The sequence below is a fragment of the Vulpes lagopus genome, chromosome 10 (assembly GCF_018345385.1).
Source record: "Vulpes lagopus strain Blue_001 chromosome 10, ASM1834538v1, whole genome shotgun sequence".
Taxonomy (NCBI): domain Eukaryota; kingdom Metazoa; phylum Chordata; class Mammalia; order Carnivora; family Canidae; genus Vulpes; species Vulpes lagopus.
The window spans coordinates 96,713,764-96,727,525 of NC_054833.1; the positions used below are offsets into that span (position 1 = coordinate 96,713,764).

Below are 13,762 nucleotides of genomic sequence, written 5' to 3' on the forward strand. Positions count from 1 at the left end.
AGCTTCTCTCTCTACAAGGCAATTCCTCATGGGAATGGAGAAGGCTGGATGCGGAGACAAGCTCTGAGCCAAGCATCCTGGCTTCACTCGTTAGACTGCTTGTCCAGGGGAAGCAGGCGGCTGGTTCTGCAGACTCCAGAACTAAAACCCAAGCCTTGCAAGAGCATATAGGAAGAATGTTCAAAACACCCAAGAGTTGCTCCAAATTGCCTCAAGCTGCCTTGAAAGACACACTGGAAATGGAAGAGCTGTTCCAGATGACAGTGGCTTCAGGAAGGTCATACTATTTTTTTTTTTTTTTTTTTTTGCGTCTCTGTTTCCCCATCTATAACATGGGTAGACTCATCAAGAGGCATAAGGAGCATTTATAAAGCACCAAGGACAGAGGTTAAGACCACTCGGAGGACACGGTTAGTAAGTGGCTGCTCTTCTGACTTCTGGTGGCTTCTCCGTCAACCACCACCAGCAGTTACCAAGCTTAGTACTGAAAGTGCTTTTTATACATTAACATTCTGAATTTTAAGGCATCCCTACAGCATAGGTCCTCCTGTTGTCCCCATGTCGTCAGCAAGACAGAGGCACACAAGATGAAGCAGGAGGACCTCAAGGTCACACTGGCAAGGACAAAGCTGAGATTTGCACCTAAGGAAGCCCACCTTCCGAATGCACCCTTTTGACTGGGACACTTACGAGCCCCCTGCTACCTGTGTGCAGAGACAGGTTTTACTGACATTCTTCTCCGTCCCCTCCACGTCTGAGCCTGGGATTCAAGAGCTTTGCCCCTGGCAGGGGGGAACAGATCTCCAAAAAGGGGGAAAACCCACAGCTCTCAGAGGTAATGGAGAGAGGGGTCTGGAGGACTCTGGCATGGGTAACTGAGCAAGGTGGGTGGCCCTCTCACCACAGTGGGGAAGATGCTGCAGGTTTTAACGGGCAGGGGCTTGGGGTGCCTGGCTGGCTCTGTCAGCACAGCAAGTGACTCCTGATTTTGAGGCTATGAGTTCAAGATTACTTAAAAGTAAAATCTTAAAAAAAAAATAAAAATAAAAGGGAAGGCCTCATTTTTGGTGACATGTTCTATTTTGGACAGCCTGAGTTGGAGAGACTCACTAGATGCCCCAGGAGAAAGAATCAAGCCAGAGCTGCACACTTCCAGGGTGCTTCCTCCAAAGCCAACATCCCTCTCTCTCAATCACTTTTCCTAAGAAACCTCCTGTGGGGACACCTGGGTGGCTCAGTGGTTGAGCATCTGCCTTTGGCTCCGTCATGATCCCAGGGTCCCCACAGGTAGCCTGGTTCTCCCTCTGCCTGTCTGCCTCTCTGCATCTCTCATAATAAACAAAATCTTTTAAAAAAGGAAAGCAGAAACCTCCTGCAGCCCACAGTTTGATCCCACACCTTTTCCTATGATTCCACATCGCCCTGCGTGTACCGTGGTATCACTGTCACCGTCCTATCTCTTCCCCCCCTTACACAGTGAACTCTGAGGGCCAGGCCCTTGCTTGACACAGGGATCCCGATGCCAGCAGTGTCCAGCATGCAGTTGGCACTCAACAAACATTTACCCAATGGACCAAAGAAAGACATCTCGATGGAGATACACATTTGGGACTGACCTGTTTCCTGCTCCTGCTCTAACAAGCAACCACACATTTACTGGCTTAAGACGACACAAGCTTCCTATCTCCCAGCTCTGCAGATCGACATTCCAACATGGGTGTTGGCAGACTAAAACCCTGGTGCTGGCAAGGCTGTTCCTTCTGGAGGCTCCAGCAAGCATCTGTTTCCTTGCCTCTTACCCCTTCCAGGAGCCACCTGCATCTCTTGGCTTGTGGCCTCTCCTCGATCCATACAGCCAGGTTTGTTCAACCTCTGACTTTGACCTTCTGCCTCTCTTCCAAGTTTAAAAATCACTGTGAGGACATGAGGCCCACCCAGGCCGTCCAGGATAATCTCCCACCTCCAGCTCTTTAACTCGATCACATCTGTCATATGGTGAGCTCGCACATTCACAGGTCCGGGGACTAGGACGGGACATCTTTGAGGGCCACAGGGAATCAGAATCCAATGAAAGGAGAGGTCATAGGTAAGGACAGAAGGGGCAGAGGTCACACAATGGCAAACCTCAAGATGACCCCGGCTATGGGACAGGTTGCATTTCTCAGCACCAATGTTGTTTCTTAATCATAACAGTTATTACTGAATTTGGATGCCCAGCCTCCAACGCGCCCTACTGCCTCAGAAATGCGGCATATGAGGAACAGGTCAAGAGGCCCCAGGACAGATCTAAACAGGGTCCTGACGGTCATGGAGCCAAGCCCAGGCCTGCTTCTCCAAGGAGGCTGGCCGTGGTCTCTGACACATCTCCAGGGCCTATTTGGTGCTCAATCAAAGTAAAATAATCGTTCTCAAAACTTAAACACAAATCCACAGCACACAGGGAAGAGCAGACTTCAGAGAACACAGGCGCAGAGGAGGCTTGCTCCCTGGCCTACCTGGACCCCAGTGTGGGGGTGGCTCACAGGCTGGCCTGGCCCAGCACGCTGCTCCCCCTCTTCCTGCTCGGAGAGAAAGAGAGAGGACGCCCCCCCCCCCGCAGCAGCTGCCCTGACCACCCACCCACAGAGATTGGAGGTCCAAGGCCAGGCCCCTGGGCAGCCCGGGTACCCCGCATCTCTAAGTCTGATCAAACAGTCCATTCAAGCCAGAAGGGCAAAAACCCTTTAAGTGTCAACACAAGGTGCTGTATCACGAACCATAGTAACATAAACCAAGCACGCTAGGTTTCCTGCGGCTGCTGTAATGAATTACCGCAAGTTTCGTGACCTAAGTCAGCACAAACTTGCTCTCTTCCAGTTACAAGGCCACAGTCACTCCCGGGCTAAAACCAAGGTGTGGGATGGGTTGGCCCCATCTGAAGGCTCCAGTGAAGACTCTCCTTCCACTTTCCCGTGAGTGGCCTGGCTGGTTGTACTCCTTGGTTCATGGTCCTTCCTCTACCTTCAAGGACATAACTGCCACTTCTGTTATCATGTTGTCACCTCTGTTTACGCTGACCCTCCTGTCTCTTTAACTTATAAGGATGCTGTGATGACATCGGACCTGTCTGGATAATCCAGGAGGATCTCCCCATCCTTAATCACACGTGCCAAGTCTCTTTGCCACATCAGGTAACATGTACCTGCAGGTTCCAAGGATTAGGATGTAGATATGTTTGCAGCCATGATTCATGCCTACCATATAGGTCTACCTTTTAACTCTTCTCCAGTGACCCACAGAGAAGGAGGTGTATTATTTCAAAAATGGTTTTGGGGGGGACCCCTGGGTGGCGCAGTGGTTTAGCGCCTGCCTTTGGCCCAGGGCGCGATCCTGGAGACCCGGGATCGAATCCCACGTCGGGCTCCTGGTGCATGGAGCCTGCTTCTCCCTCTGCCTATGTCTCTGCCTCTCTCTCTCTCTCTCTCTCTCTCTCTGTGTGTGTGTGTGTGTGACTATCATAAATAAATAAAAATTTAAAAAAAACAAAAACAAAAAAACAAAAATGGTTTTGGAAACATCTTCCTAGGAAAGCCAAAGCTCACCCATCCCCTCTTGCTCACCACACATGAAGCTGAGAAAAACAGAGGCACACATACTGAGACAAGGAAAGAGGGAAAATAGAAAATGATAGTCCATATTTGCAGCTTCTTTACCATGTTTCAAATGCACGGTAAGGTACTTTGAATACACACTGGAGAGTCTAAGCTCATCTTTACCAATTAACAGGGAGGAAAACTGGCTCAGGGAGCTTAAGAAGCTTGCACACAGCCTGCAAATGGAAGATAAGAGATTTGAACCCAGGCCTGTCTGGTTCTCACTCAGTGCTGCTCTGAAAAAACTTGGATCCTCTGGAGATATCTTTTTTTCTTTGGGTCTCAAAAAGTTGTTCATAATAAAATCTTTCCTTTGGGGTAAGAAACTATGCAAAGCATTTGCCTCTGCCCCCACTTGCTCAGAGGCTTAGCAGAGAAAGGTCTATTTTGGAGCCTTGCGCTCCAGTGATCTGCTCACTTGGCCCAGAGCTCACCACCCGCTGAGCATTCTTTTTTTTTTCTACAGAGGCCACTTCCTGAGGCTCAAATGAGGCAAGCTGTGGGTCTACCCAGCAAGACCAGAACCAGACTCAGAGCAGGACGCAGGGCAAGAGGTAGGGCCAGTGCTGAGCGGATCAGAGGCCCTGGGACCCACCTCAAAACCAAACCCACCCATCTCAGCAGTGGTTGCTTCTCAGCCGGTCACCAAGATATGCAGTACCTGAGCCCAGGATGCCAGCAGAAGCCAGGAAGCTGCCCTTTTAATTATTTTGTTCACTCATCCAGGTTATTTGAAAGAGCCCCAGGATGCCTGGGTGGCTCAGTGGTTGAGCATCTGCCTTTGGCTCAGGTCTCAATCCCAGGGTCCTGGGATCAAATCCCACATCAGACTCCCTGTTGGGAGCCTGCTTCTCCCTCTACCTATGTCTCTGCCTCTCTCTCTATGTCTCTCATGAATAAACAAACAAAATACTTAAGAAAAAAAAAAGAAGAAGAAGAAGAAAAGAAAGAGCCCCAAACTGGAAACTCTTCTATCTATTACTGAGTTCTGGGGGCTATTTGTTACATAACAATACATAACAGAAATCATGATTATTACTAACAACAACCCTCACCATTTTGTTTAGTACCTACTGTGTGCCAGGCCTTCTTCCTATCACTCACAGAAGCTCATTTAATCCTTAAAACAATCCAGTCATGTAGTTAAGAACCCCATCCCCCATTCTATAGATGGAGAAACTGAGGTGCCTCAAGTCACCCATCAGGATACTAGGGTAAATAGATGCAAGGGTATAGACAATGGACCACCACCCACAATAGAAAAGAACAGACCACTAATATCCACAATAGCATGATGAACCTCAAGAACATCACAGTGAGTGCAAGAAGCCAAACACAAAAGAGCACATACCATGTAATTCCATGTAATTTCAATACGAAATTCTAGAACAGAACAAGCTTACAGTTGCAGCAAGTAGGTCAGGGGTTGCCTGGGGACAGGGAATGGACTGCAAAGGGACAGGAGGGAACTTTCTGGGTTGATGGATAGATTGTCTTCATCAGGATGGTGATGTGTCAAAGTATACTAAACTATATCCTTAAAATGGGTGCATATCATTGTGTGTAGATTAAACCTCAATAAAGTTCATTTAAACAGTTTAAAAAAAAAAAAAAACACCAGGCACATCTTCTGTCTCCCAGAAGATTAAAACCCTCAAAGATGAAGTCTGACATCTTTATAGAAAAGCAATCAAATTCCTATTTAGTTCCAGTGATCCCTGGAAGGTAGGCAATGGGAGAGAGACTTTTCTTCTCTCTGCGCTTTTCTATATTTTCCCAAGTATCTACAATAAACATGCATTCCTCTTGTATTACAAAACAAAACCATAGCCCATGTAAATTAAAAGCAAAAAACAAACAAAAAAACCTACAAGGGGATACAGTCCAGCGTTCCTGAGCTATCCCGGGTGACTGTGTCCCCGAAGGAAGGTGGAAGAGCACTAGACAAAGAGTCAGGAGATGTATCCAGCTGGGCTCAGGCTTCCTGAGTGCTTGGGCCCAATCCTTAGTTTCTCTGAATCGGGCTGTATAAGGGGACTCATGAGTCCCACGTGCCAACCCTGCCCAGTCATCTGGCTCTGGAAGGGGCACAGACCAGCCTCCATCACCTCCATACACTCCCTCAAAGCAGCCTTGGGCCTAGCAGGAGCTTTGTGTTGCATGCCCAGCAAACCTCAGCAGCAGGCAGGCCAGGCTTTGGGCTCTAACTCTGCCATTTGCTGGCTGTGTGGCCTTAGGCAAGTCACTGGGCCTTTCTAGGGCTTGGCTTCCTCATCTGTAAATCAGGAAATATATTATAACTTATTATAATGGTGGGGGAGGGAAGCTGGAAGGATGAAATGAAATGATGGTACTGGGTATGTCCTCCTGTCTCACTGCAAGTGTGTATTAGTTTTTATTTTTGATTCTAAGAGTCTCCTACCAAAATTTTAAAAAGTCCTATGAGCTCCTACTAGTCTATGGAAACAGCAGCAAACCTCCCCTGATTCATGTTCCATCTAAACACCAACTCCCATGATGGTTTCCTCCTTCCTCCTCCCTTAGGCCAGGGTGATGGGCTAGGCAGCCCTCAGTTCCCCTGGGAAAGACAAGGCGTACCCTCATGCAAGCTATTTCAACCAGCCCCCTCTGCCTGTGGGTGCCAGCCAGGCCTGCCACATCTGACAGAGGCTGTGCCCAGATGAATGGCTCTGGCTTGGCGGTCATCCAGGCCCTGGGAGTGTCCAGAAACCCAGCTCTCTCCAGACAGATGGTTCCTGAAGCTGGGGCCTCCAGAGCTCCGTTTCACTGCAGCCACAGGATGTCTGAGGCCCCAAGCAAGGGAAGACTGACGTTTGCCCATTCAGACAAGTCTGCAGTATCTGGATGGGCCAGTCATTGCTCGGGGCACGACAGGATCAGAGACTCATAGGGCTGTACACCTGACAGTGAGGCCGGTGGAGCTGCCTGGAAGCCTCAAACAATCCAAGCCAGAAAGGCCTTCACCAATGAGGAAGCCAAGGAAGGCCCAGAGAGTAGAAGTGACCAGAACAATTCTGAGAGCTTCCACACCAGCTCAATGAATCCTCACTGCAACCCCATGAAGTAAGTACTAGCATCCACACTTCACAGATCAGAACTCAGGCCACAGAGAGGAAGTGACTGAGCCCAGGTCACGTGGTCGGAAGGAACAGGGAGCTGACGGCCAGGCCCTTCTATCTTGTCTCCTCCCTCTCAGAATCAGACTTCTCCTTTGAGCTCTTGCTCTCAACCCCAAAGGTCCATTTAATCCCTTTTTTCTCCTCTAAGGAGTAAGCAACCTGAGACCACGTGCTCCAAGAGGGCAGGGAGTGTGTCTGGATTTTGCACACCCCCAGGCCTGAGCTTGATGTGTCCTGAGTGTTCAACACATGTGTTAAAGAATCACCATTAAAGTAGCCTCTGAACTTCTGCATGTAGCTCTGAAGTCTTCACGAAGAGCAGGTATGCTGTGATAACTGGTCTTTTAACAACAATGTTCACTGATGCTGTTGTCACACCAAATACACTTAATAAAGGGTGTTCGAAACCGTGCTAGCAGCTTGCACAAGGGAGTGGACAGTGACCCTCAAGAAGCAGAGGAAGAGGACATCGTGATATGCTGATGAATGCAACCATTACACCCGGCAGCTCCTCCTGCCAAAAAAAGAGGGCTCTATCTCCCTCTCCTCGGATCTGGGCTGGCCTTTGTGACCTGCTTTGATCAGTCAGAGGAGACAGAGGTGACCCTGTGCAAGTTCTGAAGCTCCTGCCTTCTGCATCTTTGAAGGTTTTGCTGAGATCCCCGCACTAGGAAGCCAGGGCAGCATCCTGGATGGGAGGCTGCATGGGCACAGAGGCCCCCAAACCACAGCCAGTCCCACGCATCAGCCATGTGGGCCAGATGCCTCAGAACTTCCAGGCTGGCTGAGAGCAACCATGTGGGTGAGACCAGTATGGCCAGTAAACACTGCCCAGGATCATGCAAAATAATAAATCCAGCCAGTTCTAAGCTGCTGAGTTTGGGGACAGTTGGTTACACAGCAATAGATACCTAAAAGCACTATCAATACCATCAACAACCACTACCGTTCACTCAGCAGTTAGCATGTGCCGGACATTCTTCTAGTCACTCAGGCAGTAACTCATTGAGTGCACACAACCCAATAAAGTGGGTGTTATTGTCCCCTATTTTCAATAGAAGGGGCAACAAGTGAAGTGACTCATGCAAGGTCACTCACTAGTGAGCATTTGAGCTCAGGCTGTCTGGCCCAAGCCCATGATCTTAATCCACCACGAGCAGTAATAGCTTATGTTTATTCAGTTTTATCTGTATGCCAGGAACCAAACAATGCACTGCATGTGAATTAAAACTCACTAAAGGGGTACCTCGGTGGTTCAGTTGGTGAAGCATCTGCCTTTGGCTCAGATCATGATCCCGGGGTCCTGGGATTGAGCCCCATGTTGGGCTCCCTGCTCAGCGGGGAATCTGCTTCTCCTGCTTCTCCCTCTGCCACCACCTCCACTCATGCTCTCTCTCAAATAAATAAAATCTTAAAAAAAAAAAAAAAACTCACTAAAAATTCACCAGCATCTGCAAGGTAGTTGTTCTGATTATCCTCGTTCTGTAAAGAAAAAAGTCCAGAGAGGCAAAGTAATTTGCATGAGGTCACAGAGCCAGAGAGGGAGCACTCCAGGACTGCATGCTGGTTCTTAACCACTACTCTATAAAAGCCTCGGTCTGTAACAATAAAATCCTCAGAGTCTCCCAAACAGATACATGCATTCTGCAGCCACACAATCGTCTGCCTTCTCATCAACACGGCCCACTTCCCTGTCAGAAGCACAGAGGCTACACCATGCACCCGCTCTAACACAGCCCATCTGCAAGCTTAATAAACAGGCTAGAAGACCATTCACAATCTTCAGGCATCAAAAGAACAGAATTAATGAAAAGTAAATTTAGTAAGGACCTCATGAAGAACCTATGCGTTCTTACATGTCACCAAAAATGATTGTATTACTTTGGCTGACATGCCGCTCTGTGTATGCACGCATTCCTGTGTGTGTGTGTGTGTGTGTGCGCGCACGCTCAAGTGTGCAAGCTCACGCATGCTCACAGATGCAGTAAGAATAGGGCACTAATGAGCAGCCCAGGTGGCTCAGCGGTTTAGTGCCGCCTTCAGCCCAGGGCATGATCCTGGAGACCTGGGGTCAAGTCCCACGTCAGGCTCCCTGCATGGAGCCTGCTTTTCCCTCTGCCTGAGTAGTCCTGCCCACCCACCCACCCCCCCGTCTCTCTAATGAATAAATAAATAAAAATCTTAAAAAAAAAAAAAAGAAAGAAAGAATAGGGCACAACGGAGGCACCCATGCAGGCAGGGTCAGCAGTCCAGCCCCCAGAAGCTCCCTGAGATGGGTAGAGGGCACTCCTCCTCTTAAAAAACCTCCAGGCAGCAGTGAACAGTAGAAGGAAACACCCCCACACACACCCAGGCAGGAGTATGCATGTACATACATATGTACCACATACACATAAACACACACATACACACACACAGAGAGGAAAAATAAGATTCCCTTCTAGCCAGGATAACAGTAATGACATGTAAAACATCTTTTTGTCTTTCGAGGGTAGATGCTTTACAGACCGTAATTCATTCTACCTTCATAACTGCCTAGTGACCTAGGTTCTCCTATTTTTCCCATTTTATACATGGAGAGACTGAGGCCTGGATGTCTCCTGCTCAGAGAGGACTTTGCTGAGCATGCCTCGCAAGGGTTCTCCCCTGCCCCCTTGAGTTGTCTTCGTCGGGCAAGACAGGCCTTCGTCTTCCTTTCTATTATCCCTCTGTTCCCACCAGCCTGCAAGGTTCATGAGAATGACCTTGTCCGTGTCACTTGCCTCTACTTATCCAGCACCCAACACTTCTAGTGCCTGTCACCTTCTAGGTCCTAAATGGGTAGTTGTGAAATGGATAGGATATAGGAGCAGAGAAACCTGGATCTGAGAAGCCCCAGTGCCCATCTCAAAAGAGCAGAACTGGACTGTGGCCCCAGGTGTCCAAGTAACAATGCCCTTAACGCTCTTGGTTCTCAGACCCCATCATTCTCAGGAGTAAGTAACCATTTCCAATAAGGGACAAGGTCCCCTTCTCAGACTTGTCTGGTGGTCCCTCTCAGAGCCCTGAAATGGGGTATGCTTAACGGTTCTGTATCTGAAGGGTAACTCTGAGAGCGCTAAATACTCCTACACTGAAGTTCTACAAAAGGATTCCCACCAGGACGACCCTGAGAATCAAAGGAGCCACCTCCACAGAGGTTGGAGCATCAGGCATCAAAACTGGATTGCCCACAACAAGGCTGGATTTTGTCTCTAGATGGCTTCTGTTCCCCACTGGCGTTTGAAAGAACAAGAACCTCCACACAGGTTAAGTCAACAGAAGCCAGGCAGGGGTGGGCAGAAGGGGGAAGCAGCATCCGGTCATGGCTACTCGGAAGACACAAACTAGGAGGCCCTAGACGATGTCCTGCAGCTCCCCAAAGCCCCCTCCTGGAGGACAGAGGACCCCAGGGCCATATCTTCTGCTCCTGGCATTCAGAGGGCTCAACCAAGCATAAGCACCTCACTGTCCTGTGTGGCCCCGACACTGCTCAGGCTGAGACCCCCCGGGGAGGGTCAGGAGGCCTGGAGGCCACACTAGCCCAGGCCCACCAGGGAGCAGATATCCTCCGGGGAAGGATCCCCTCCTTCTCTGTCCTGCTCCCCTTCACACAACCTCCAACAGCATTAATGGTCCTCGCAGGCAATGTTGTCACAGGTGGTTTATTTTAAGCCTCCTGAACTCCCGAACTGCTGACAAGGACCACACATTCCTTTCATAACTGGGAAAAAGAAACACTTCACAATTAACCTCAGCAACTGGAAGCTTTAGTCCTGGGAGGGGATCTGGCAGGTTGAAAGAATTACTGAAACAAGCGACCCTGGTCCTAAAGGGAACCCCACGTGAGAACCACCCTGATAAAGGGAACCCCACGTGAGAATCACCCCAACGAAGAGAACCCCACATGTCAATTGCCCCAATAAAGGTCAGGTATGTGAGCGTTATCCTAACAGTAGTAAAGGTGCCTCCACGTGAGCACTATCCTCAGCAGCTGACATGTACTGAGCACTTACTCTGATCCAGACCCTGTGCTACAAATCTGACATTAGCTCACCCCAACCCCATGGGGTGAGGGCAGTTATGATCCATCCATTACACCCCTTTGTCTAGACAAAGAGGCTGAGGTTCAGAGAGGCTCCATCCAGTGCCCACAGTCACACAGCAAGGAGCAGTGAGGCCAGGACAGGAGGCTGAATCTTTGCTCTCCAGTGTCTGGTGCTTCATCTCCCCCTGCGTATCCTTCAGGGAGATCCCTGCACCACCCCACCTTGGTGACCCTGATGCAAGACTCACTCCTGAATGCTCTCGCCTGAGACTATATCCCCACCTCTTGTCTCAGCTGTAACAGGCCCCCTCAAAGGACTTCATGACCCACTGAGGAGAACAATGAAGCAGCAGGACAGAAGAACAAACATTCCATCCCTGGACCCGACCCCATTCCTCCCACAGTCTCTTAAGACATTTTTGCTCTCGCCCCAAAGTTTGGCACAAACACACCGACCCTGGTCTGGGTTCCCCGGCCCCTCCCTCCCTCCCTCCACCCATCCTCTTACCAGAGCTGCCTTCTGGATCTCTGCATACATCCAAGCTCAAGGCCAAGAGATGCCCTGGGCTGCCCTGGACTCTACTGCTGGGGGACCAAAGCCGCCCATGAACTCTTCACCACTCTTTCCATAGAAGGTGGCATCTGTTTCCCTCCCCTGGAGACCAGGCTGGCCTTATGATGTGCTCTGAACCAAAGACTGTGGCAGAAGTGACCCTGTGCCAGTCTCAACCCCACGCTAACCATGTGGAAGGAGGGAGAAAGAAACTGCCAGCAAGAGCACCAGGGGCAGACGGGGGAGGAGAGCCTTCATGGAAATTCCCACCCAGCCATCAGTCGAGTCTTGGAGGACTCCAGCCGGCAACAGGTCAACAGGTAGGACGGGACCATCACCCAGGTGAGCCCGCCCAAATTCCTGACCCACAGAGTTGTCGTGTTGTGACAGGCTTTTTCTAAGTAACTGAGGCACCACCCCCAAAACTGGCTTCCAGGCCTGGGGTGGGGAGCTGCATCTCCTTCTCGGGAGACGGACATCAGGGAAGACCTTCCCCTTGGCAAGTCCAGGACCTGGTAAGCAAAGTCATCCCCAAATGAGGATACCGCCAGCAAAAGCACTCAGTTAAGCATGAGCCTGAGGACACCTCGGTGGCTCAGCGGTTAAACGTCTAGCTTTGGCTCAGGTCATGATCCTGGGGTCCTGGAATTGAGGCCCACATGGGGATCCCTACATGGAGCCTGCATTTTCCTCTACCTGTGTCTCTGCCTCTCTCGTGTCTCTCATGAGACAATAAATAAGATCTTTCTTAAATAAATAAAATAAAATTTTAAAAAAGCGTGAGCTAAATTAGGCTTCACAGATGAGCCTCTAGGCTGCACACCAACCCACAAGGCAGATACCCTCACTGAGCCCATTTTATAGATGTGGATACCCCAGTGGGATGTCAGCTACACAATGGCACAGCTCAGAGTCAAGCCCAGGCTTGTCTGAGTCCAATGCTGCTCTTTACACACAATGTCATGGGACCTCCCACAGTGCATCAACCACCCCAGGGTCACCCCAGGAAGTACAGACCGTCAGCCCTTGGGGACGCAGGTCAGATGTGGCTCTGGGCGGCAAAGCAGGTCACTGGGACTGGCAAGGCCACTGTTGATTCAGTCTGGCTCCCATCACGTACAAAACCTCCTCCCAGAGGCCTCACAGAGAGGGGAAAACTCCTTGTCTTCATTGTATGTGCATTCATGTCCATATTTAACCAATGTTTGCCCATTACCTAACAATGTCCATGTGAAATTAAAGATCATGTCTAGGGACGCCGGGTGGCTCAGCAGCTTAGGCATCTGCCTTTGGCTCGGGGCATGATCCTGGTGTCCCAGGATCGAGGTCCACATCGGGCCTGCTTCTCCCTCTGCTTGTGTCTCTGCCTCTCTGTGTCTCTCATGAATAAATAAAATCTTTAAATAAATAAAGATCATATCTATTTTTCTCAACTCAATGACTGCCCTTGGTTTATCAATAGTTACTAACTGAATGACTCATGGAGGGAATGAATGAAGCCACGACAAACGAACACAACAAGATGACCATCTAGTGGCTCCTACCTGTGACTGGTTTGACAGCTACAGCCTGATGTGTTCTCCTGGCCACATACTTCCAACATACCAATTCCCCAACAGCTTTGACTACTTTGCAATCAAAGACACTAATACTAAAGAAACAGACCTTTTTCCTTCCAAAATCCATGAGTCTTCTAATGGTGGCTTTGGTGGCAGGAGACTCTCTCTAGCTGAGAGAAGAAGCCAGATGCATGCTCTCCCACCCATCTTCTGACCAGAACCCATTTTTGTCTTTCTAGAATTCACATCCTCAGCCCAAGTGGTGGGCCCCTGACAAAACAGGAACAGAGTCTTCCTCCTGGATTGACATATACAACCAATTCTCTACCATTCATGGTATTATACTATGTAAAGTCACTGTGTACCCTGAATTAGCAAGTACTGAATCAGTGCTCCCAAGGAAACACAGGGTTAGGTTCCTGTGAGCCTCTGGTCACATTTTCATCAACTGATAAATACGTAACCTCGGTTGTGTGTGTGTATATGTGTGTGTGTGTGTATATGTGTGTGTGTGTGTGTGTTTCTTTTTACATTTTTAAGTACTCTTTAGCCTCAAGATGGGGTTCAACCCACAACCCTGAGATCAAGAGTCACATGCTCTACCAACCGAGCCAGCCAGGAGCCCCTGTGTGTTCCTATTTAAAGACTCTTCATTTAATATGCACTGTGGATAAACACTGAACTCACGACCAACAGCACCAGAACACAGGCCTGAATAAAGCTTCTCTAACACCTGTTATCTTCTCCATCTGCCATGCCACAGCCTTCTTGTGCTTAGGAACACTAGACTTCACTTGGGGGCTATTTTAAAA

At 49.4% G+C, this 13,762-nt stretch overlaps 1 protein-coding gene across 1 annotated transcript in view; it reads right to left on the bottom strand.

Annotated features, from left to right (window-relative positions):
- PLCG2 (phospholipase C gamma 2) overlaps window positions 1–13,762 on the bottom strand; it is a 150,416-nt gene that overhangs the window by 117,743 nt on the left and 18,911 nt on the right. The gene's annotated exons all lie outside the window — the stretch shown is intronic.